This window comes from Ambystoma mexicanum, chromosome 6p (genome assembly GCF_040938575.1).
Source record: "Ambystoma mexicanum isolate Mex_15411 chromosome 6p, UKY_AmexF1_1, whole genome shotgun sequence".
Taxonomy (NCBI): domain Eukaryota; kingdom Metazoa; phylum Chordata; class Amphibia; order Caudata; family Ambystomatidae; genus Ambystoma; species Ambystoma mexicanum.
The window spans coordinates 688,278,718-688,301,936 of record NC_090935.1 but is presented as its reverse complement, the minus strand read 5'-3'; positions in this window follow the sequence as shown (position 1 = coordinate 688,301,936).

The following is a 23,219-nucleotide window of genomic DNA, read 5'->3' as shown; positions in this document are numbered from 1 at the left end:
CTGCCATTTTGTGCCTGCACATCTGCCATCTGCAGGGGTCCAATTGCTGTGTCCACCCCTGCTGGAACAGAAGACTCCCGACTGGTATACCATCGCTCCACAGCCCAGCCCCAGGACCCAGTTGCCCACCCACTCCTGCCTCTGGGGTTGCCATGTCGGGCACTGCAACATCTGGCACCAGTGGCAACCCCCGGCCAGAGAGGCAGAGGGGCACCAGCTTCACTGCCACCAAAGTTGGTGTCCTGGTGGAGCAAGTCCTGGGGCAGTATGATGCCCTCTTCGGATCGTCACGCACCAACAAGGAAGGACGGGCCAGGATCTGGGACGACTTGGTGGTTGCCATCAACGCGGAGGGGGTGGCAACCCGCAACATCCAGAAAGTCAAGAAGCGCTGGGAGGACTTGAGGTCCAGGACCCTCTTGAAGGCCTGGCGCCTCATGGAGGGGGGCCGGGGCCACATGAGTACCATCCAGCTGAGGGTCCTGGAACGTGTAGACCCAGCGCTTCACGCCCAGATCCTTGCGAGGCAGACCCTTCTGGAGTTGAGCGGTAAGTGGGCAAGCATTGCTGTGTGAGACAGGGCATGTTGCAGTGTGCAGGTTGTCTGATGCTTGCCTGTATGTGTGACATAGGCCATGTATGCATGTATGTGTGCAGGGACATCATGGTCATGCATGTGAGACCAGAAATGTGTGAACCACACGGTTGGTGCATGTGTTTAAATGCAACATGGGGAGCCCTATGCGGATTGGACACATGAGAGCATGCCAGTCTCTGTTCCTAGACATGGGTGGGGGTGAGGGATGGGTGCAGATGCCATGTACATGTATGGTATCCATGTCTGTGTGTCTGACCTGCGTGTCTGTGACTTGTGAATGCCATGGATGCATGACACATGTCTGTGACAATGTACAGATTCACAGATGCAGCCTAGTTATCCTTGTATCCACTGTGTCTGGGGTGTACAAGGCCAGATGGATGAAATAACGTTGATGTGTGTGCATGTGATAGGCATGACCCATGATGCATGTGAGTTCCATAACAACATTATATGTTTGGACAGTCCCTTGGACATGTATGCAAATGTCCATAGCATGTGCCATGCCTGTTACTGTGTGTGTTTTGCCTGCACTGACCCATGTGTTGTGGAGGGACATGATGGAAGTGATCTTTGACAGTGCCACTCATCTGCTATTGCTTCCTGTCTAGGGGACAATTGTACAGTACCCTGATGCTTGTGTTCTATGTCTCCCTCTACACAGCGGCAAGTGAAGAAGGGGGCGGAGACGGCGCTGTGGAGCAAAGCGGCGGGGATGCCCCCACGGCTGCAGCGGAAGGGGTGGGTGAGCCCCCACAGGGCTTGCAACAGCGGAATATGGTGTGGAGCCATCCAGATTGATGGTTTCAACAGAGGAGGAGGAGGCCGCTACTGAGGCGCACATGGGGCCTGGTAGGGGCATCCCTGCTGGTGCAAGTGGTGCAGTCCAGGGGCAGGGGCAGGAGGCAGCACAGGTCGCCGTGGAGGGGCCTGTGCATGTCACTGACACTGTGACTGCACCACCATGCACCAGCAGGGATGCCCCATCCCAGGCCCGTCCGCAGGTAGGGGGGATGTCCATGTCATCTGACTCCCCTCCACCTGCGGACGAGGGGACCCGTGGCCGTATGGAGAAGGTCCTGATTGGTGTCGCGTTGCGCACGGGTGTCATTCGTGATGACGTGCATGCTTCCCGGGAGGAGCTTGCACGTCATCACGAAGAGCACTGTGCGAACGTGGCCCAGTTGGGAGCGGCCGTGGTCGGGGGTTTCATACATGTGTCGACCAATCTGGCGGCACTCTCCTCCTCTGTGGAGACTATATGCCAGTCGTTCTCCATGCCGTCTTCCAGCCCAGATGCCACCAGGGCCCCTTGTGGACCTGCCCTGACCAATGCAGCCAGCTTGGTGGGGATCCCATCCCTGCCACAGTTGGGAGTCGGAGGTCCAGCAGGGGTGGACACCAAAGCAACTGGACCCCAGCAGATGGAGGATGTGCCGGCATCATTGGGCAGGGCACGTGCATGACGGCGTCGGTGGATTCCATCAGCCTGGATGCCGTCGTGCTTGCAGAGGTAGTTGAGTCGGAGGCAGCAGTGGAGTCAACGTGGGAGGCATCATGGCTCGGGCAATCTACATCAGAGGGGCAGGCATCGGCCGGAGGGCAGGAGGACTCAGGACAGGAAGTGTCTTCCGTGTGGCAGCGGTTGGGCCAGCAGATAGGTGCGGAGCGGCGGTGGGCGGAAGAGGCGCGGCTCACGATGGTCAGGGCGGAGAACTCCATGCGGAGGGCCCTGAGGCGGGCCGAGTGCCTCGAGGGAATCCGCAGGGAGTTGGAGGAGGCCATGTCGGCGTCCCTGCGGACCCTCGGGGCCATGGAACAGGACCGCCTCCGGGACATCGAACAGGAGTTCGATGATGCACTGGCCCGGGACACCACGGAGTGAGCCGCTGGACTAGCCCGCCGCCTTTGTATATAGTTAATTAGTGTTAGGTTTTATTTATTTTTTTTAATTTGGGTTGCTTGGACTATGCCCCACTTTTTTGTATATAGTTATTAGTTAGGTAGGTTTTATTGTAGGTTTCATTTACATCGTTGGGATCATGGACCATGGATTTGCTCTTTGTACATAGTTTGACAGTGGATTTGTGGCCTTCATCTTTTTTTATTTTTTTCACCATGGAGTAATGGATTTTCACTTTACTTTCCCTTTGGATTTGCTTTATTGGACAGTGACTTTGGACACAATTTCTTTACGGTTATTTTGGAGTCCCATTTTCGTTATTTATTATTTTTGTGGACATGCTGCATTTTAATATTTGTTGCCATTATTGTTTGTTTACATTTCATTCACTTCATTTACACTGTAATACATTTTTGTTTCTTACTTCAATGTGTGGACTTCTCTCATTGGTTTCATGCCTGTCAGAATGTGGGTTTTCACAGACATGTGTTGCCATTGTGTGGGTCTGACGGACTTGTACTCATGCGCATACTGCTTGTTTGGTATCTATCATGTAATGGGTATTTCCATTTTGAATTGATGTAAAGCTTGGTTGGGTGTTTGGACTGGGGTGGCGTGGGGTGGGATTTGGGTGGGCATAGGAGCCTGGGATCTGGATTTTGATGACGTGTTGGTTGGGCGACATGTGTGTGGGCCTGCTGGCAGGTTTCCCGCACTGCTGGGGGGTGGGGTTGCTGGTAGACATGAGTTGGACATGAGTGGGGGCCTGGTGGAGGGTGCCCCTGGCTGCTGGGGGGTGGGGGTGCAGGGGGACATGAGTGGGGGCCTGGTGGAGGGTGCCCCTGGATGCTGGTGGGTGGGGGTGCAGGGGGACATGAGTGGGGGCCTGGTGGAGGGTGCACCTGGCTGCTGGGGGGTGGGGGTGCAGGAGGACATGAGTGGGGGCCTGGTGGAGGGTGCCCCTGGCTGCTTGGGGGTTGGGGTGCAGGGGGACATGAGTGGGGGCCTGGTGGAGGGCGCCCTGCACTGCTGGGGGGTGGGGGTGCAGGGGGACATGAGTGGGGGCCTGGTGGAGGGTGCCCTGCACTGCTGGGGGGTGGGGGTGCTGGGAGACATGCGTTGGACATGAGTGGGGACCTGGTGGAGGGTGCCCCTGGCTGCTGGGGGGTGGGGGTGCAGGGGGACATGAGTGGGGGCCTGGTGGAGGGTGCCCCTGGATGCTGGTGGGTGGGGGTGCAGGGGGACATGAGTGGGGGCCTGGTGGAGGGTGCACCTGGCTGCTGGGGGTGGGGGTGCAGGGGGACATGAGTGGGGGCCTGGTGGAGGGTGCCCCTGGCTGCTTGGGGGTTGGGGTGCAGGGGGACATGAGTGGGGGCCTGGTGGAGGTTGCCCTGCACTGCTGGGGGGTGGGGGTGCAGGGGGACATGAGTGGGGGCCTGGTGGAGGGTGCCCTGCACTGCTGGGGGGTGGGGGTGCTGGGAGACATGAGTTGGACATGAGTGGGGACCTGGTGGAGGGTGCCCCTGGCTGCTGGTGGGTGGGGGTGCAGGGAGACATGAGTGGGGGCCTGGTGGAGGGTGCCCCTGGCTGCTGGGAGGTGGGGGTACAGGGGGACATGAGTGGGGGCCTGGTGGAGGGTGCCCTGCACTTCTGGGGGGAGGGGGTGCAGGGGGACATGAGTGGGGGCCTGGTGGAGGGTGCCCCTGACTGCTGGGGGGTGGGGGTGCAGGGAGACATGAGTTGGACATGAGTGGGGGCCTGGTGGATGGTGCCCCTGACTGCTGGGGGGTGGGGGTGCTGGGAGACATGAGTTGGACATGAGTGGGGGCTTGGTGGAGGGTGCCCCTGGCTGCTGGTGGGTGGGGGTGCAGGGAGACATGAGTTGGACATGAGTGGGGGCCTGCTGGAGGGTGCCCCTGGCTGCTGGGGGGTGGGGGTGCAGGGGACATGACTGGGTGCCTGGTGGAGGGTGCCTCTGGATGCTGGTGGGTGGGGGTGCAGGGGGACATGAGTGGGGCCTGATGGAGGGTGCCCCTGACTGCTGGGGGGTGAGGGTGCAGGGAGACATGAGTTGGATATGAGTGGGGGCCTGGTGGAGGGTGCCCCTGGCTGCTGGTGGGTGGGGGTGCAGGGGGACATGAGTGGGGGCCTGGTGGAGGGTGCCCCTGGCTGGGGGGGTGGGGGTGCAGGGGGACATGAGTGGGGGCCTGGTGGAGGGTGCCCCTGGATGCTGGTGGGTGGAGGTGCAGGGGGACATGAGTGGGGGCCTGGTGGAGGGTGTCCCTGACTGCTGGGGGGTGGGGGTGGTGGGGGACATGTGTGGGGGCCTGGTGGAGGGTGCCCCTGGATGCTGGTGGGCGGGGGTGCAGGGGGACATGAGTGGGGGCCTGGTGGAAGGTGCCCCTGGATGCTGGTGGGTGGGGGTGCAGGGGGACATGAGTGGGGGCCTGATGGAGGGTGCCCCTGGCTGCTGGTGGGTGGGGTGCAGGGAGACATGAGTTGGACATGAGTGGGGGCCTGGTGGAGGGTGCCCCTGGGTGCACGGGGACATGAGTGGGGGCCTGGTGGAGGGTGCCCCTGGCTGCTGGTGGGTGGGAGTGCAGGGGGACATGAGTGGGGGCCTGGTGGAGGGTGCCCCTGGCTGCTGGGGGTTGGGGGTGCAGGGGGACATGAGTGGGGGCCTGGTGGAGGGTGCCCCTGACTGCTGGGGGGTGGGGGTGCAGGGAGACATGAGTTGGACATGAGTGGGGGCCTGGTGGAGGGTGCCCATGGCTGCTGGTGGGTGGGGGTGCAGGGGGACATGAGTGGGGGCCTGGTGGAGTGTGCGCCTGGCTGCTGGGGGGTGGGGGTGCTGGGGGACATGAGTGGGGGCCTGGTGGAGGGTGCCCCTGGATGCTGGTGGGTGGGGGTGCAGGGGGACATGAGTGTGGGCCTGGTGGAGGGTGCCCCTGACTGCTGGGGGGTGGGGGTGGTGGGAGACATGTGTGGGGGCCTGCTGGCAGGTGCCCCTGGATGCTGGTGGGTGGGGGTGCAGGAGGTCATGAGTGGGGGCCTGGTGGAGGGTGCCCTGCACTGCTGGGGGGTGAGGGTGCTGGGAGATATGAGTTGGACATGAGTGGGGGCCTTTTGGAGGGTGCCCCTGGCTGCTGGTGGGTGGGGGTGCAGGGGGACATGAGTGGGGGCCTGGTGGAGGGTGCCCCTGGCTGCTGGGGGGTGGCGGTGCAGGGGGGCATGAGTGGGGGCCTGGTGGAGGAAAACCCTGACTGCTGGGGGGGTGGGGGTGGTGGGAGACATGTGTGTGGGCCTGCTGGAAGGTGCCCCTGACTGCTGGGGTGGGGGTGCTGGGAGACATGTGTGGGGGCTCAGTAGTGCAAGGTGACATGTTGGTTGGCTGGGGGGCATGGCCATGGTGGATGGGCTGCCTGCGGGACATGAGCAGGGGTGCGGGGTAGTCCCCTGTGGTGTGGGCTGCCTGCAGGGGCCGTGGAGGTTGTAGAGGGAACACCTGGGAGGACCCACATGGTCAATTCATGTGTAGTACTACCCGGCACCCCCGAAATACACGTACCCTGCTGAAATTGCGTGTGGAACTTCCCGCGCACCCCGGAATACACGTACCCTGCAGAATTATCATGTGGAACTTCGCGCGCACCCCGGAATCCATGTACCCTGCTGATATCGCTTGTGGAACTTCCCGCGCACCCCAGAATACACGCACCCAGGCCAATCGTGTGTGGGACTTCCCACGCACCCCGGAATACACGGACCCAGGCAATTCGCGTGTGGGACTTCCCACGCACCCCGGAATACACGGACCCAGCCAATTTGTGTGTGGAACTTCCCCGCACCCCGGAATACACGTACCCAGGCAAATCGCGTGTGGGACTTTCCGCGCAGCACAGAATACAGCACATGCTATTTTTCACACAGCGGGTGTCCATGTTTGTCGCGTACCCCTTTGCACGTCATTTGTCTTAGAGGGCCACAGTATGTGACATTTATCATAGCTGTATATAGGTTCTTTTTGTTGGCGCACATTTTGGCGCACATTTATTTCAGGGGCAGGGACACTACCGCCTGCTTTCTTGTGGCGGATGTGTTTGGGCCTGTGCGCTGGTTTGACCGTGCGCTGGTTTGCCCTATTGGATTCCATGAATACGTGTTGTAGGCGAGCGTGTGGGCGTTTTGCGCACTTGCCTCCTGTACTTCCCCCGTGACGCCCACATTTTGACGAGTTGTTCCCCATTCTGAGTGTTACGCCCCGTGTTCCGCCTACTTTTGTTGTATGCGCCGCGCTATGTGCGATTTCGCTGTGACCGTGGCGCACGCTGTTAGATATCCTGTGCGCCGGCGTGCGCCGCGCACTTTTTCAGCGCACATCCGATATTTTTCTCGCGCACGGCCTTCCATGAATCGATGTGTGCTGGTTTCCCTGCGATTTTCGCACTTGCACTGCGATTTTCACACTTTTACTGCGATTCGCACGTTTTGGCACCTCTGCGCGGGCATTTTCGGCACACATTAATTCCATGAATCGACACCTTTGTGTATCTCCTACACCAACTACACTGATGATACTCAGATCCTCCTCACCCTTACCGGCAACTATGAAACAGACTCCACAACCCTCAACAACATCTCCAACACCATCCAAGCTTGGATGGCAGACAACCGGCTTTGCTTCAACTCTGACAAGACTGAACTCCTCCTGGTAGGTTCCCCCGACATATTAAAAAACCTTGATTCCCAATTCAGTCACTTCACCATTGACTCCATCAAAATACCAGTCTCAGACTCAGCCGAAACCCTTGGAGTCTATTTAGACTCTAACCTATCCATCGATAGGCAAATCAGTGCAATTGCCTCCTCCACTGCCTATCATGCTAAATTAATCAACGCAGCCAGGCCTTTTCTCTCCAAAGAGAACTGCACTAACATACCCAAAGCCATCACTGGTTCAAAGCTAGGCTACTGCAACATTCTCTTTCTAGGGACTTCCGCTAAAAACCTGGAGAGGCTCCAAGTCATGCAGAACAATGCTCTCCGTGCAGCCCAAAGCATCTCCAAGAGAGAACACATCTCGGAGACCAGAAAACCAGCTCACTGGCTCCCAATTAAGGAAAGAATTATTTTCAAAGCTCTTACAATGACCCATAAGTGCATCCATCTCACCGCACCAGACTACCTTTCACAAAGGATTCCCCCCGCCACCTCTTCAAGACCAACCAGATCACCTTATACCAATATGCTCTGTGTGCCCCTAATAAAAAGACCCAGAGCAGGTGGCTCCAGCTTCCCATTTTCTCGCACCTACACATTGGAATGCCCTACCTCCCATGCTCCGAGATAAGGCCTCCCTCATCTCTTTCCGCAAAGCTAAGAAAACTCTTCTCTTTACATAATATTCAACCCACCAGCTATGAATGACTAACCCGTGACCCTTTGCAAAATTTACCAAATGTATATATGTACTACTCGCAAATGCGTTCCACAAATGTTTTAACCATGTCTGTAACTCTGTAACTAATGATCTTGCAAGTAACAGCGCCTCGATGCCCATGGGCTGTATGTGCGCTATACAAATGTAATAAATAAATAAATAACTGCTGGCAGTGCTTAAAGGGCTTCCACTGTTAACGCCCATAACAGCCAAAAGCTGTCTAAACAAATGGGAGGGGGAGCCTTGCTCCGTAGCAGTGGTATCAGTGAACAGTATCTAGCTTGTATCAACCAAGCAAGGTATGCTTAGCTTATCCAGCAACCTAATGTTTCCCAAACAAAATGTATCAGTGAACAGAATCTAGTCTGTGTTAATTGTCCAACAACCTAAAGCTTTTCAAACAAAAAATACCAGCGAACACCATATGCCTTGTGTAAACTATGCAAGGTCTGCTCAGGTCATCCATATCCGTCAGCAGCTTAAAGCTGTTGAGGGAGGTGTGTAGTCTTTCTGCGTTTTTGTAGTTCCTTCATATTGATAACTCTTGTTTACTATTTATTGGAACACTTGGTGTTCGTCCCAGAAAAGCCTAGAGAGCAGTGAACGCCTTTGTTTTTAGAAAAAGACTATAGTGTTACAACTTCAAGGTCACTGGCGTTCATCCTAGTTTATCACATAAGAACACTGATGTAATGTAATTTAACATTGCTAAGGCTGAGCTTGCAGCTCATGTTTTACTAAATATAAAAGCATTTGCCTTGAGGCTGGGCTATAACTCAAATATGATGATTTAAGCATGGCTTAGACATGGCGATAACAGCTCCAGTTTTCTCTGGATTAATGTCGTCTTCTCTCTCCTAAACAATTTGGATTTTTTCTAGGGTATGGAAATGAGTCAGCTCTTGTGGGTTTCTTAGATGATGTACTTATCACAGTGGACAGAGCTAAAGGATGTTAATAGTTATGCCTGATCTGCCTGTTGCATTTGATACTGTAGACCACATAACTTTACTTGACACCCTTAGAGGGGTGGTCCACTCCACTCCAAAGACTGTTGTCTGAATCCAATCTCACATGTAGATTTAGTTCAGTAGGGACAGGTCTACACTAATATCTCGTGTGTGGTACTTCAGGAATCCCCTCTGTCTCTGGCTGTTTTTGAACTATATCTGATATTTCTTTTCAACACACTAAGTTCCCTTCTGATACTTATTCAATCTAATGTGGATGACACTAACGTGTAATTGAAGCTGTCCTGCATTCACAGGAATAGAGATCATCATCTTCGTCTCAATGGTCACAAGACCAAACTGATCCTATTTCACACTTCAGGTAGGGAACATTTGCAGGAAATCTTGTTCCATCCATTATTTGGCCACTGCTTGCCCTTCAGCCCAAAAGTAAATCATTTAATGTGCTTCTCAATCGTTTCTTTTCAAAAAAGGGTGTTGACTAAAACCATTCCTTTGATTTCAGCTCAACAGCTCATTGGACCTTTGAGTGAGTGTCAGTTACTGTTGACTTCATTGATGCTAAAGCCCTTTATGGCTTTCATGCCCTGCCAGGAGGGTGGACATGGCCTTTAACGGCGACCAGCATGAGCTAAGGCAGGCCTGAGTGAAGTGAATGCCTCAAAGTCATTGGGCCTCATTACGAGTTTGGAGAAAGCCATGCCATTTTTACCGCATGGCTACCCCCAAACGTGGGTCCGGGTCCCGAAAAATGGGAATTACTCCGACCTTTGCGTGCCTGGTAATTCCCATTTGCCGGCCCCGGGCCCAGTACGTCCCCATTTCCATTTGAGCCACCATAGGGCTCAATGGGAATGGGGAGGATGGTAACAACGGTCCCATTAATAATGGGACTGTTGCTACCAACCTGTTCTACTAGCGGGTGCCGCTCTGCACATCTGGTCTGACCAGGCGTACAGAGTGGCCCTGCGAGCTGAACTCAGAATGTTGCGGCGAGGTAACAACGGCGCCGGTAGCACTACCGGTGTCATTGTTGCCTTACTGCAACACTCATAATGAAGCCCATTGTCTGCCCGATTGGTGGGTCATGAAACCAATTTGCACTATGAGGTTCTTCCGGTTTGTGAATGGCTTTCACATTTTTTCATCGGGAGATCCACACTTTCTGCACAGCAGATCTACTGATGAAAAATGAAAAATAAAGTTGTTCGCCGCAATGGACTAAGTCACTTTTCCATGCCTGTGGTGGCGGCCCAATGAGAGGACACCTGGGACAGGAGTGCAATACTCCAGTCCTGCAGGAAAGTGGGGGGGTTGGGAGGGGAACTGTGTCATTTTAGGGGTGTGGAGGCTCCCTGTTGCTTCCCCACATTGAAACAAAAAAAGGGAACCACCCAGGGGAAGGGCCTCAATGGCTGGGACAGCGGGCAGGGATTGTGTATTCTCACCCTTTGTTTCAGCCACCTGATTGGCTGAGTGCCCTTCCCTGGGTGCGAATATGCTGCTCTGACTTGATTGATAGACTCCAGTATGCTAAGAAAGAAGCAGAGCAAATTATACATGGCCTCCTAAATAGAACCACATGTTGGAAGCCAGACACTCCTTGCACTGCCGAAAAGTTAAGGGCAAAATACATTCAAAATACCCTTGCCTTTAAACATCTGCACAACTCAAGGGCTGCCTACTAAAACAATAGAGTACAACATCCTGTGTCTGGCAGTTTCTTGCAAAATTCTTGCCACTGTCCAGTGTCACACCTATTTTTCAGGTTATCATCTTGGGGTGGCAGAAAATGTGGAGTTTAGGTCACTAACTCTTGAAATGCTCTCCAAACTGAGAGGCAACACCTCCGTTCTCTTGCAACCTATAGAAGCTGCCGTAAATGCTTCTCTGAAAGAAGTAGATTGTTGACCAACACCTAGAGACCTGCCATCGTATGACTATGCTACACTAATATCGCAAATCAATCAATCGATATGTCAATCAAGTCCCTCTCCCACTCACAAAGCCCACCAAACACAAAATTACTTTCTGAAACAAACGTATCTTACCTGTTCAATCACAGACACAAAGAGTTGGGCACAGCTGACAATAAGGCTACTGATAATCTACAGTGCCTGAGACTTGTGGCCGCTAATATCTAGGCATATGCGCAACAGCGTGTGCAGAATTTGAACCACGAGATTTTCCACTGGTATGATCAGGTCAAGCATTTTGGGCTTTTAGTGTTGTTCGAGATAAGAGGTTCTAAAGATTTGGCCCTGTGGTTATGCATTGGCATGTAAGGAAAAATGCAGAACAGTTGGTGATTGTCACTTGAAGAGGGAGGTGGAGTTGTGGCTACATAGGGAATAAAACTGGTTGGTTTAGGGTTAGCAACAAAAGGAGTGGTTTAGGGTTAGCAACAATGGGTGCTAGAGTAAAATCAATCAGATAATTGGGACTAGGTAGAGTTAGGAAATTAGGGTAGAATATATGAAGGGGTGAAACACAAAATTATTAATTGGAAGATCACTACACTAAACCAATAAGTGTAAAGCAGTGTTAAGCAAATATGCTTTTTCTTTGATCTTTGGGTGAACTTTTCATAAGCATTATTAGCGATGCTACCCTTTGCTACCCTTTGTAAATCAAGAAAACAATTGTTTGTAGTCCAACAGGTCCAAAACTGTATTATTTTAGAAATTTAGAAAATCCAATTAACAACCTGCATCAAGGTGCTACCATTGTAGCAATAGTACATATGTTTTAATTAGATTAGTACATGGCAGTAGTCATAAAGGTATTCTAAAACCAACGTGGGTACATTTGTTATGAAAAAGCATTTTAAGCACTTACAGTATGACAAGTGTTATTGGTGGCTAGACTGGCATTTTGGTGCAGCCAGTCTAGGTATTTCTTTACAAAGCAACCTGGATGATAAAGCAAGAATGATGTGCTATTAACTGGCTATACTGGTATTTTGATGCAGCCAGTATGGACATGTGTTCACATTGGCCCTCATTCCGAGGTTGGTGCTAGTCATGGTGCTTTTAGCGCCATGACTAGCACCAATACCGGTACCGCCACTGACTTGGTGGTATGGGGATTTACCGGTCTATTCCGACCATTGCGGGACCGGTAAATCCCCATTTGAAAAGCCATTCCCCATTCCCATTTGAGCCCACATAGGGCTCAATGGGAAGGGGGAAGGCGTCAATAACGGTACCGCAAATTGCGGTACCGTTATTGACCCCAGTATCCCTTTAAGGGTCCCGTCCATAATGCCTGGTAAAACCAGGCGTTAAGGGAGGGACCCGCAAAGGGACCTCGGAAAAGGGTGCAAAGGGATTACCGGCACCGGTGTCATTACCGGTGCCCGGAATCCCTTTGCGCCCAGGACGTAATGAGCCCCATTGTGGTATGACATGTTAAAGGCAAAGCAAACAGGAGTATGTTTGTACGTGGGGTTACTAGCATATACTCACCGAAGCAGTGTGGGCATGTTTTCTTATAGTATCATTACTGGAATTATGCACAAAGCAAACGTGAGTATGTTCTCATATGGGAATACTGACCTATATTTGTGCAGCCAGCATGGAAATGTATGGGCACAACAAGGTACAAATATTTTCATACTGGCATATATTGTGGGAAAAAACATTAAAATGCCTTGGAAACTACTCCTGTGCATTGTTGGTGACTTGCATCTATTGGATTTTTTCATGAGTTACTCTACAAATCCAGTTGCAAACTGTCTGGCTTTTTACCCAATTCGCCACTTAAAGTGTGCTGTAAAATGCAATCATGTTAATACATTATTCAAAAACAAATTTTGAGGGGGAAAACCCAGACCCCACTTGATTGGATTGGGCTTACTCTCTACGCTTAAAAATAAATACAAAATTTGCCCTTGGGGGATTTTACTGGGTTTAGCCTCTATTGAGCTCTGACTTCCGGTTTCAAAAGAGAAATGTCTTGGCACATTGTATACAAAATCTAAAACTTTCAGGGCTACTGTAACAGAGGAAAAGCTTAGGATTGTTGGCATTACAGTGTCCAGGTATTTGGGAATATCCATTATGGCTACCAGGGGGGGCAGCACTGTGATGGGTGGGTATCATTGGGGGAAGTATGGGACTATTGTGGTCATCACCTCTGTTTTCGCATATGACTTTGCAATGTTTGGTACCCATTTGTGGGACTAGATAGGGCAGAGATTGCAGGTTGTGGCCAAACCTTGGGCTCACAGGAGGCAGTCACTTTGAAACTGACAGCCACTGCTGAAAGCGGTTAGGCTGCCATCTAGTGGCCATCTTTACCACTCTGAAATATAGGTTAACTGTAGATTTCAGTTTCAATCTAGAGATCTGCATTCATACTAAGGTCATGTTAAAATACTTTGCTGACATCTTGTGGCCATGTACATAATGGCAGTATCAAACTAGCAGGTGAGCACATGATTGATCTTTTTTCAATAACGTGTTTTCATTCTTAATGAGCACTAGAACATATGTAAAATAATAACATGGTGAAACATGTTAAATTTTGCACATTTAAATGGGCATAATGTGTCATTTAACTCAGCCTGGCTTTTGTGCTATCGACCACTGGGGACCAAGCCTTCGTTTTACATCAAAACCTGGATTAGGTGGCAGGCTTGGATGACATTCAGGATTCCAAAAACGAGTTGGGTGCAAAGGGATTACCGGCAACGGTAAGGACACCAGTGTCGGTAATCCCTTTGCGCTCTATTCCGAGTTCCCTTAGCGGGTCCTTTCCTTAATGCCTGGTCTGACCAGGTGTTAAGGACAGGACCTGTTAAGGGACTTTAGAGCTAATAACGGTACCGCAAATTGCGGTAACGTTATTAGCTACTTCCCCATTCCCATTGAGCCCTATGGGGGCTGAAATGGGAATGGCAAATGGTTTTTTCAATGGGGACTTACCGGACCCTCCAAGGTCGGAATGGACCGGTAAATCCCCATTGAACCAGGTCAGACTCGGTACCGGTATGGGAGGTAGTCATGGCGCAAATAGCGCCATGATTACCTCCATACTCGGAATGAGGCACAAAGTTAAGTGTACATATTTCCCTGGAAAAAGAAGACGATTAGGGTTAGGAGTAGACATATAGTAAGTTATATGACCATATTAGCAGAGTCTAAAAGTAAAGAAAAATAACTGTTGTGACAATTTAGAGTAGACAGTCAAACAATCTCCTATTAAATTGAAGTAGAGCAGGTGGAATAGCAACGAACTGACTGCATTGCATGGGAAGGTATGTCATAGCCGAGTGCAGGTGAAACACCCAGATGGAAATACAATGAGTCCCTAAAACGTAGGAAGCTCATCAGGCAGCAGGGGATTGTATGAGATAATCTGTTCAAGATAGATAAAGCCTGCTAAAATCTTCTGGAGCAGTGAAGCACAGCAAAGACACTTCAATAGTCCTCTTGCAACTGACAGAGTAACATTGACTGCATATCATCCGAGACTAATAGACTCATAGAGTCCCGCCCAAATGAAGTGTCCCTGCCACAATGTATGAATGGAAAAGGGCAAGCAACAGGGATCAAAAAGGCATAGGTCAGTGGCAGTGTGAATTAATTTCAAAGTTAACCTCCGAAAATCAATTCCATGAGTTAAAATCTCAGCACAAATGGCCGTTTACACAAAGAATCGCAGCAAAAAGGCAATGGTTTTGCTGTGACAATCCATGTGCAACTATCCAAAGCGGCTCCTCCCATAAGAATTTATAGTAATTTCAGCAATTTTTACCATATTTAGTGTTTTACCCAATCCATTCTAAAGATAACTTTAAAAGCCATTCAGACAGCTTGACAGTCCATTCTGTTTTCTCTTGTGTTTGAAAGGGGGAAATTGGGATTGATATTTTGTGTGAATTCTGCCATTCTTGAATACCTTCTCTCTCCTCCTATCTCTTTATATTGCCTATTGGGGTTGAGGGGTGTGCAGGGGGAGCCTTTAACCACAGTGCTATCTGATCTGCACACACACACACAAAAGTATTATTCTGTGCTGAATTGTTTTGCTCACTATTACTCCTGGTGTATTAAACATTCAGTGTTACATCACCCCATTGGTGATTATTGTGTACCCATTAAAACATAGTATGATTCAATTGTAAATACATAATTAAATATTTTAACTTTGCAAACCAGCCTGATTCCTGGGTCAATGTGACGGGGGGGGGTGTTCCAGGAGAGGGGCGTGATATGAGTGGTACATCGTTCAGAATAAAGAACTTTTAGACAAAAATAAATAAGGATTTCAGTTGTGCATTGCATGCTAGGCGTTGACTTGGATGTGTGCCGGATTGAAATCACTTACAACACATGTGCAAACAGTTGCCGAAACATGCACCTAAGCTTAAACAGTACAGTGCAGAATGGGTTAAGGGACCGTGGACAAAATGTTTATGCCGTGGCCCAAAGGCGGATCGCTATCCACAATGGTTCTGCAGCACATGACGACATATTTACATGCCACGTACACTGGCAAAAGGTTAGACAAGCGCCTGGCTAGTTTAGAACGTTGGAAGATGTACCAGGAAGAAAGAGAGGAGGAGCCACTGTTAGATTGGATACTGAATATATGCAAATTTGGGGGTGAAGAGCCTTCTGCGCCACCCGCCCCGTCTGAAATAAAAAAGAAAGCTAGTAAAGATGAAGGATTGTACCCACTGAGAGAACTTAAAGCAGCAATTGGATATAGCAACCCGTCATGTGAGTCGCCTACGCAAAGTAGTGACGAAAGCCCATAGAAGGACAGGGAAAGCAATGTTACCTCCAAAATCCTGAGCGACAAGGAGAGACACAAAAAGGAAAAAGGTGAACAAGCACAAGAAAGTACATCTCTAGGTAGAGGAAGAGAAGTAAAGAGATGGAAAGGAGATGAGGATAGAACTGATGAGATGGCATTCACACAAAACAAATGGATGGGAGGTCAGATTTTATTGAAACTCGATGGTAAAGGCATTGAGGACATGAGACAAAGGGGAGAACAAGATGAACAAGAGAGAAAGGATAAGGAGAAAGGACGATTGAGAGATGAAGGGGCAAGAAAAAAGGATAGGCAGAAACGAGAGCAATTTTATATCATGATGAACAGGCCAGAAAACAGGAAAAGAGAATTTGATGACGACATAGAACGCAATCGAAGACAGAGAACGTGTGACCACGAGTATCTGGAAAGGGAGGTTAGAAAACCCAATCCAGTGGTAGAATGGGAAGATATAGAAGAATTATTTTCCAAGTATGATTCAGGACCAAGCACATTTAGAGTAAATCTAGGAGATGACTTTGACACCAGAAGCATCGGAGAGACAATCGATAGAATATATGATGAGATGGGACTAGAAAATGTACCACAAGGAAAGGGAAAGGATGGGCGCCTTGAAAGCACTCATTTGTACGATACTGAGGACGCTTCACACAGCAGCTGGCATAGAGAGCTGTCATTAGATAGGCTGCCTCTAAATAGAAATGAGGAAATGAGAGAAGCTGCACAAGTTGGGTACAGGCAATATCAGACGAAGAAAGGGAAGCCTGTGAAAGAGAAGAAAGAGAAGAATGAGAAGAAAGAGAAGAAAGAGATGAAAGAGACATAGAGCGAAGTCGTGAGAGACGTCTCTCTAGGGGTAAGGGAATAAGATGGTCAGATTCAACCACGTCCACATCCAAAGTACCAGAGTCAGTGACACAGTCAGATCGGCATGAAGGACAGCCACACGGTCAGAGGGGGTGTCTCCTCTGCCATAAGTAAGCAGGTTAAAGACATTGCCAGGCAGATGGCAATGTGGGAATATTACCCTTGCGGTAGACAGACAAATGATGAGAGAAGAAAAGGAGTTTAGTGTGTCACAGTTTCCCTTATTAGAGAAGGGAGGGACAAGGGCACAGTATATACCAAGGCCACAAATGGATAGAAAAAATCTAAAAAACAATCTCCCAATTTTGACATCTGGAGCTGGGAAATTGATACACGAGTCAGAAAAAATGACAGGTGGTAATAAATTGGCTATAGGGGATATCAAGTGTCTTTTGATCACCATACTTGTTGATAGAGCTGATGATGTTTGGACACGTACAAGTTACCCTGGTATGACTACAGTCAATACTGTGCATGACAGAGCGCCATTTAACAATTGCAGAACCGCAATATGGAAAGCGCTTCTAGTGCTAAACCCGGATACTTCTGACATGGAGCTATAATGACGCATAAGATGAAAGAGAGAGACGATCCGTTTCTTTACATTCAGACGTTTCAAGATGCATGGGTATTGGAAACTCGTGAATCTTGGGGGAAATCTTTACCCGTGTTTTACCATATATTATGTCAAGTTCTGCCAGAACAGGTACAGAAGCCGCTCAAGAAGTTGGTAGGAATCGAAGCTAAGCCATGGTCAGAAATACAACAGACCATTGTGCATTATTGCAGGCTGCTGCAAGAGAAAAATCGCAAGAAGAATGATGCAATGAAAGGCGAAGAGGCCAAATTAGTGCAGAAAAAATTGTCGAAATATGCCATTGAAGGGGCAATGTTAACTAGCACAGATGGATCCAATGCGCAGCAGGTCAATAACCAAAGACAGTTCGATCAAAATAATAATGGGTTCAGCCCAAGAAGAAGAGGCTACCGAGGAAGGGGATGACAAAATAATCAGGGAGGCTTTCAGAATATGCAAGGCGGAAATCAGAATAAGCAAAATTGGCAAATGATCAGACCGCCGCCAATGTGTTGGACGTGTGGGATGACAGGGCATCTAGCGCGTATGTGCAGAAGTCAAGGGATGGTGCACAATTATCAATTTACAAGAGGGGGGATGATGAATCCACCTGCGTTTTCACAGCAGGGTGGAGATGGATATGTGCAGTATCAACCTGTACAGCAGCAAGCACTGAGAGTGCAGCAAAGCTTACAGCCACAGCAGCCTGTGACCAATTTCCCGCAAGGGCAGTCTCAACAGTCCCTGATGCAACTTCTACAGGCTACGTGCACTGGACAGGTATTGAACTCTAGAGTAGGAAATGCCAATGGTGATGGAGGAAATCCATTCACTAACTGTGGGACGTGATTATACATGGACTACTATAGCTCACTGCGAGACGTGATGTGTTCCATCCTATCAGTGACACCAAACCCTCATGAGGAACCAAGGATAGATGTCAATATAGGGGATAAAAAATATTTGCTCCTAGTGGACACGGGTGCAACATGCTCGTGTATATGTGAAGGCAACTTTTCTTTATCTGGCGATGCCATGAATACCCAAGGATTTACAGGAGCCACAACCCATGTTCCTTTCACAAAATAACTCCCAGTTTCTATAGGAGAATGTGACATGGAAGTGCCACTATTCTATTCGAGACAAACACCTGTCAATATATTGGGATGAGATTTGATGACAAAGTAAAATATGACAATCTCATTCACGGAAGAGGGCATAATGTGTTCAACTCCAGGAATGCATTATTTAAACGCGTGCAAAATGATCAGAGCATACGCAGGACGAATGGCTATGAGAGCTATTCCATTAGAACCTGAGATATTCGCATATGGAGTGCGCATATTAATGTCATGGCTACCAGGCCTTGCAGACAGAACAATGAGAACCCCAGATGAGTTTCTGTTCAGACCAGGAATACCTATGTATGAGGAAAAGGGACTAGTGTTTCCCTAAACAATACAAGCAGCCATAGTGCGAGGAGAAATGGCTTTGCTTGATGGCTGTGATGATGAAGGCAGACAATGGTGCGCAATAATCGCCATTGGGGAAGGTTACATATTGACTGACGTCACTGATGATGACCTGTTTAAAAAACAACTAGGTGAGAATGAGATGACATTTGAGGTAAACCTTATTTTTTGTGTGAAAATGATTAAAAGAGGGGTGCCAAAGAGGATGATGCTGGCACAAAAACATTTTGATGACGACATGGCAAAGGTGCCTGTCTCAGTATGGACTACGGTCCCTTATGACGTAGGCTTACTGAAAGGAGTTGGAGAAGTGAAGATTAAATTGAAACTAGGAGCAATTTTACCAAGAGCATGACAATATCCCATGTCTAGGGAAGCAGATGAAGGGATTTCTAAGACAATTTCTGTCATGATGGATCAAGGCATCTTAGTGACGTCAGAGTCGTCATGCAGTACTTCGGTTTATCCGATTAAGAAATCAAAAGGAGGGTCTTGGAGGCTAATACAAGATTTGAGGCTGATAAACCAGATAGTAGAGGCTGAGTTCCCGCTAGTCCCTAACCCGTTTACAATTCTAAGTACCATACATGTTGAGGCAGGTTATTTCACAGTGATTGGCTTGAAAAATGCATTTTTCTCAATCCCATTGCTTATGCTAAATAGTCGATAGATTGCAGCAAGTGCCAACGTTTATAAGTATATACCTCAAGAAGCACTTTATGTATAGATGCAAGTCCACTACGCATATGAGCAGAATTGAACAAAGGTTACAAAAGGCCTCAAATGGAGTGTATCGCAGCAAGAAAATCGAGAATCAAGACAGAGCAAAACTCAGCTAAGGATGACCATGCCAAGTAGCCGAGGTCTTATCTGGCTGGAATAAGTCGACATTGGATAAAATTAAGGAGAGAAGAGAACAGAGGATCCTGTTCAGAAAGGTCAAGATAAGCCACAGACGTCAGAGAACTGGTAGAATTAAATCAACTATACGAAAAGACACAGAAAAAAGCTGATTTCACGGTGTCCAGTAACGTGACAAAGGCAGACTGGAAGGGTGAAACTTTCACACCTACGCATGGATCCCCACCATGCCTCTACTACTTAAAAGTTCTCAGAGCAAAGAGCAGACTCAAGGCCAAACTACAAAGAAGTAATTGACACATGACTACTGAGGTGATGATTGATTGTAGCATAATTGGTGGGAAGCTGGGGTGCAGACAAGTTTCTCTGCACCTGGATGTTCTTTCTGCGTGCTGCTATACATAGGTGGAAAAGTATGAGTTGGGTTGATGCCAACCCGATCATAGTGGACCATGTAACCTAGGGTCCGATAGTGAGTAAAGCAGATGGAACGTTGTACTTTTAGTGACGTTCATAGTGGCCATTTTCAAGGGAGGGCTTAGTTGCCCCACCTGACATTGATTATCCAATCCCCTCTCCCTGTTACCATATACAGATACAGTACCTATGTTAAGTTACCTTCCTATAACCAATCACATTGCATGTTATGTTTTAAGGTTGCCACGTATAATGACGTTAGTACGTGCGCAGGTTGTACATCAGGAATGACAAATATTTGCTATAAATATTGTGTTTTTTCTGAAAGTAAAGAGAGCTAGAAGATTGAGCAATTGCTGATGTTTGTTGTACTCCCCGTTTTATGAACTTGTCATTAAACGGACTCACTTTGCCAAACTATTGAGATGTCTTAATTATTTGATGCATGAGTATGAATCTGCATCCCCATCTATCTCGAGGGTACTGCTAGTCATCTTAAAGATCATCCAGTTGATAACCATTCTCATCAAAAACATAAGCTTATCAAGAGCCCCGGGACCCGATACCTTATCTAATGCTACCCTTAAAGCTCAGCCAAGTGAGCGGGAAAAGATTCTTATATTAATGTTCACTAATGTTATTCGAACAGGGCTAATCCCCCCATCTTGGACAGAATCAATAATAATTCCTATATTCACAAAATTGACTCGTAATGACCCAACTAATTATAGACCGAGTGCGCTCCTAGACGTACCAGGCAAAATATTTGCCTGACTGATTCTTAGAGATTTTACCCTTTGGATAAACATTAATGGTTTTTTTAGGTACCCATCAGTCTGTTTTTATTAAAGGAAATGGGACCTTCTTAAATGTAACAATCTTAACTGTTATCAAGAAAAAGCTATTTTAACTAAACAACCAGTTTAACGGATATAGGACTTAAACAAGGCTGCACATTGGCTTCCATGTTATTCCTTTTTTATATTAATGATATTAGTAAGGCCTTCCACGTTGCCCGTTCCTTCCCCCCAAAATTGGACTCAAGAGAAGTCTTGTGCCTTCTTTATGCTGACAACCTTGTGATTTTAGACAAGACCCCTATCGGAAAGAAATGTAGCCGCTCTAGACAAATATGCATTATATAATCATCTAACCATTAACACAGAAAAATCAAACGCAATGGTATTTCATCATAATATGTCTGGAAACAATTATGCATTTAATTGGTCTCACTCCAAGATCTCTTTAACACAAGCGCATCAATATAACTACTTAGGCATGAATCTAAATACACACATCTGTGAGCTACTGTACAAACTAGAATTGAGAACAAAAAGGAAGCTAGTAGCGGCCCAAGGCCAAGCAATACAAAATAAATATGGGAAATTCTTGTACATGCTGGCGAGGTGATTCTATAGGCAAAAAGTCATACCAATTGTTACATATGGAGCACAAACCAAAAAGATGTTATCCCTTCCTATGAGTACTCTGATTGCAATTATTAGGTTTGAAATGGGATTAATCTCTCTATCATCAGTAGTAGCTTGGCAAATGTTATCCTCCTACAGAAAATATTTGTCCACCATGGCTAATCACCCTACTCTCTTGCCAACTGTGAAAGCCATTCTATCCCTACAAAATAAATCCCCTCTTCAAATTTGGGAAACATAATTTAATAACACCTTAGAGGAAGCCGACATTTCAATTGACCTCTAAATAAATATTCCAGATAAAGCCAAACTAAAGCTATGGAGGTGTAATATATATGTTTTCTGAACAGTGATGTGAATAACTGAATGGTTACCTCAAGGACTCACCGATAGTTTTTCTTCCTTTCCTTGCTACCTCTTTGCCCAGAGACAGTGTCCAACAGGGGGGTGAATGCGAAAGCCTCCCTAAGTCCCTTCCTCCGCCTCTTGGTCAAGATTAGAGATGGGGAAATGCCTTAGGAAAACCCTCTGGGAGAGAAAACCCTGCGTCGGCGGCTGCTGGAGTGATGTCATCTAGACGGCGAAGATTCAGGAAACCGCAGGTTAAGAGCCGTCTAATGGAAAAGGCAGAAGAGGATGGTGAGTAAGGGGTAGGTAAGTATAAGACAGGGAATTCACGGTAGAGAGCAAGGAATTACCTGGAAAAGGGGGTGGCTGCCCTATCAGGCTGGAAGGGAAGTCCTCCAGTAAGAACCTGATGTGTGTAGTAAATGGTTAGCTCAGAACTGAGTTCAGAATAAACAGAAGATGAATAGTTTAGGAATATTACCTGATGGGATCAGAAACGGGGGCGTATAAGGATGTACGGCAAGAACAAGCACCGAGAGGGAAACCCTTTGGCGGACTGCTCTGCGGTTTCCGGATCGTAGCTGATGAGTGTAAGAGTGAGGGCTTGAGTCCCCTGCTTCGGGAAGGAGCCGGGAGAGAGGGTCGAGTCTGAATGAGGGAAATAAGGAGGACAGGATTAGAAGTAAGGAATATAGAACACAGAAAGGTTTAGTAACAAGACTTCCTAGAAACAAACTCACATAGCGTTGACAGTGAAGAGTAGCAACGCGTCTGCGCGTTGCTGGCAGGAACAGATGAACTGAATCTCGAGCAGGAGGGCAGTCCTTCCTCGGCGCTGGGTTGCTCAACGTCTAGACCCACACCTTCCGTAGCAGCGGCCATCTTGGTAGGAAAAATTGCCAAAATCTGCCTATGGGACCAACGATGACACAGTGGCCACGGTCTCCGGAGAGGTGTGACAGGAGGTGGGATTAGCGTATTACATGGGAAACGTGTAACTTATATTCATTGTTTAAATCAGGAGCATTTATATGCAAATCACTAAACGAAATACCTCTATATGAGAAAAGATTTCCTGATCCCAAGTATGCACTAGCGATCCTAAGAATGAGATTCAATCTATGGCCTACCAAAATGCAAGCTGCAAGGTATAACAAAACCTGAGCCTTAAACACAACCTGCAGATTTTGCACGCTGATTCAACATGAAGATTCCCTTCAACATCTATTGATCAAATGTATAGAGTTGACAGAGATAAGACTCTAACTGTTTCATAAACATCTGAAGGACTTCAGAATGATGACCAAAGAAGCAATGTGGTCGTATATATTTAATACCACAAAGGTGTCATTGAATATTGCCACAATTGGCCTTTCACTAACTCTTAGTGCCTCATTAGGACCCTGGTGAACCGGTAATGAACGGTGCCAGTACGGGACTGGCACCGTTCATTACGGGATGCCCTATAATGAGGCCGGCTAGCGGGTCCCGCTTTTCATGTCTGGTCTGACCAGACCTGAAAAGCGGGACCTGATAGCAGGCCAGGATG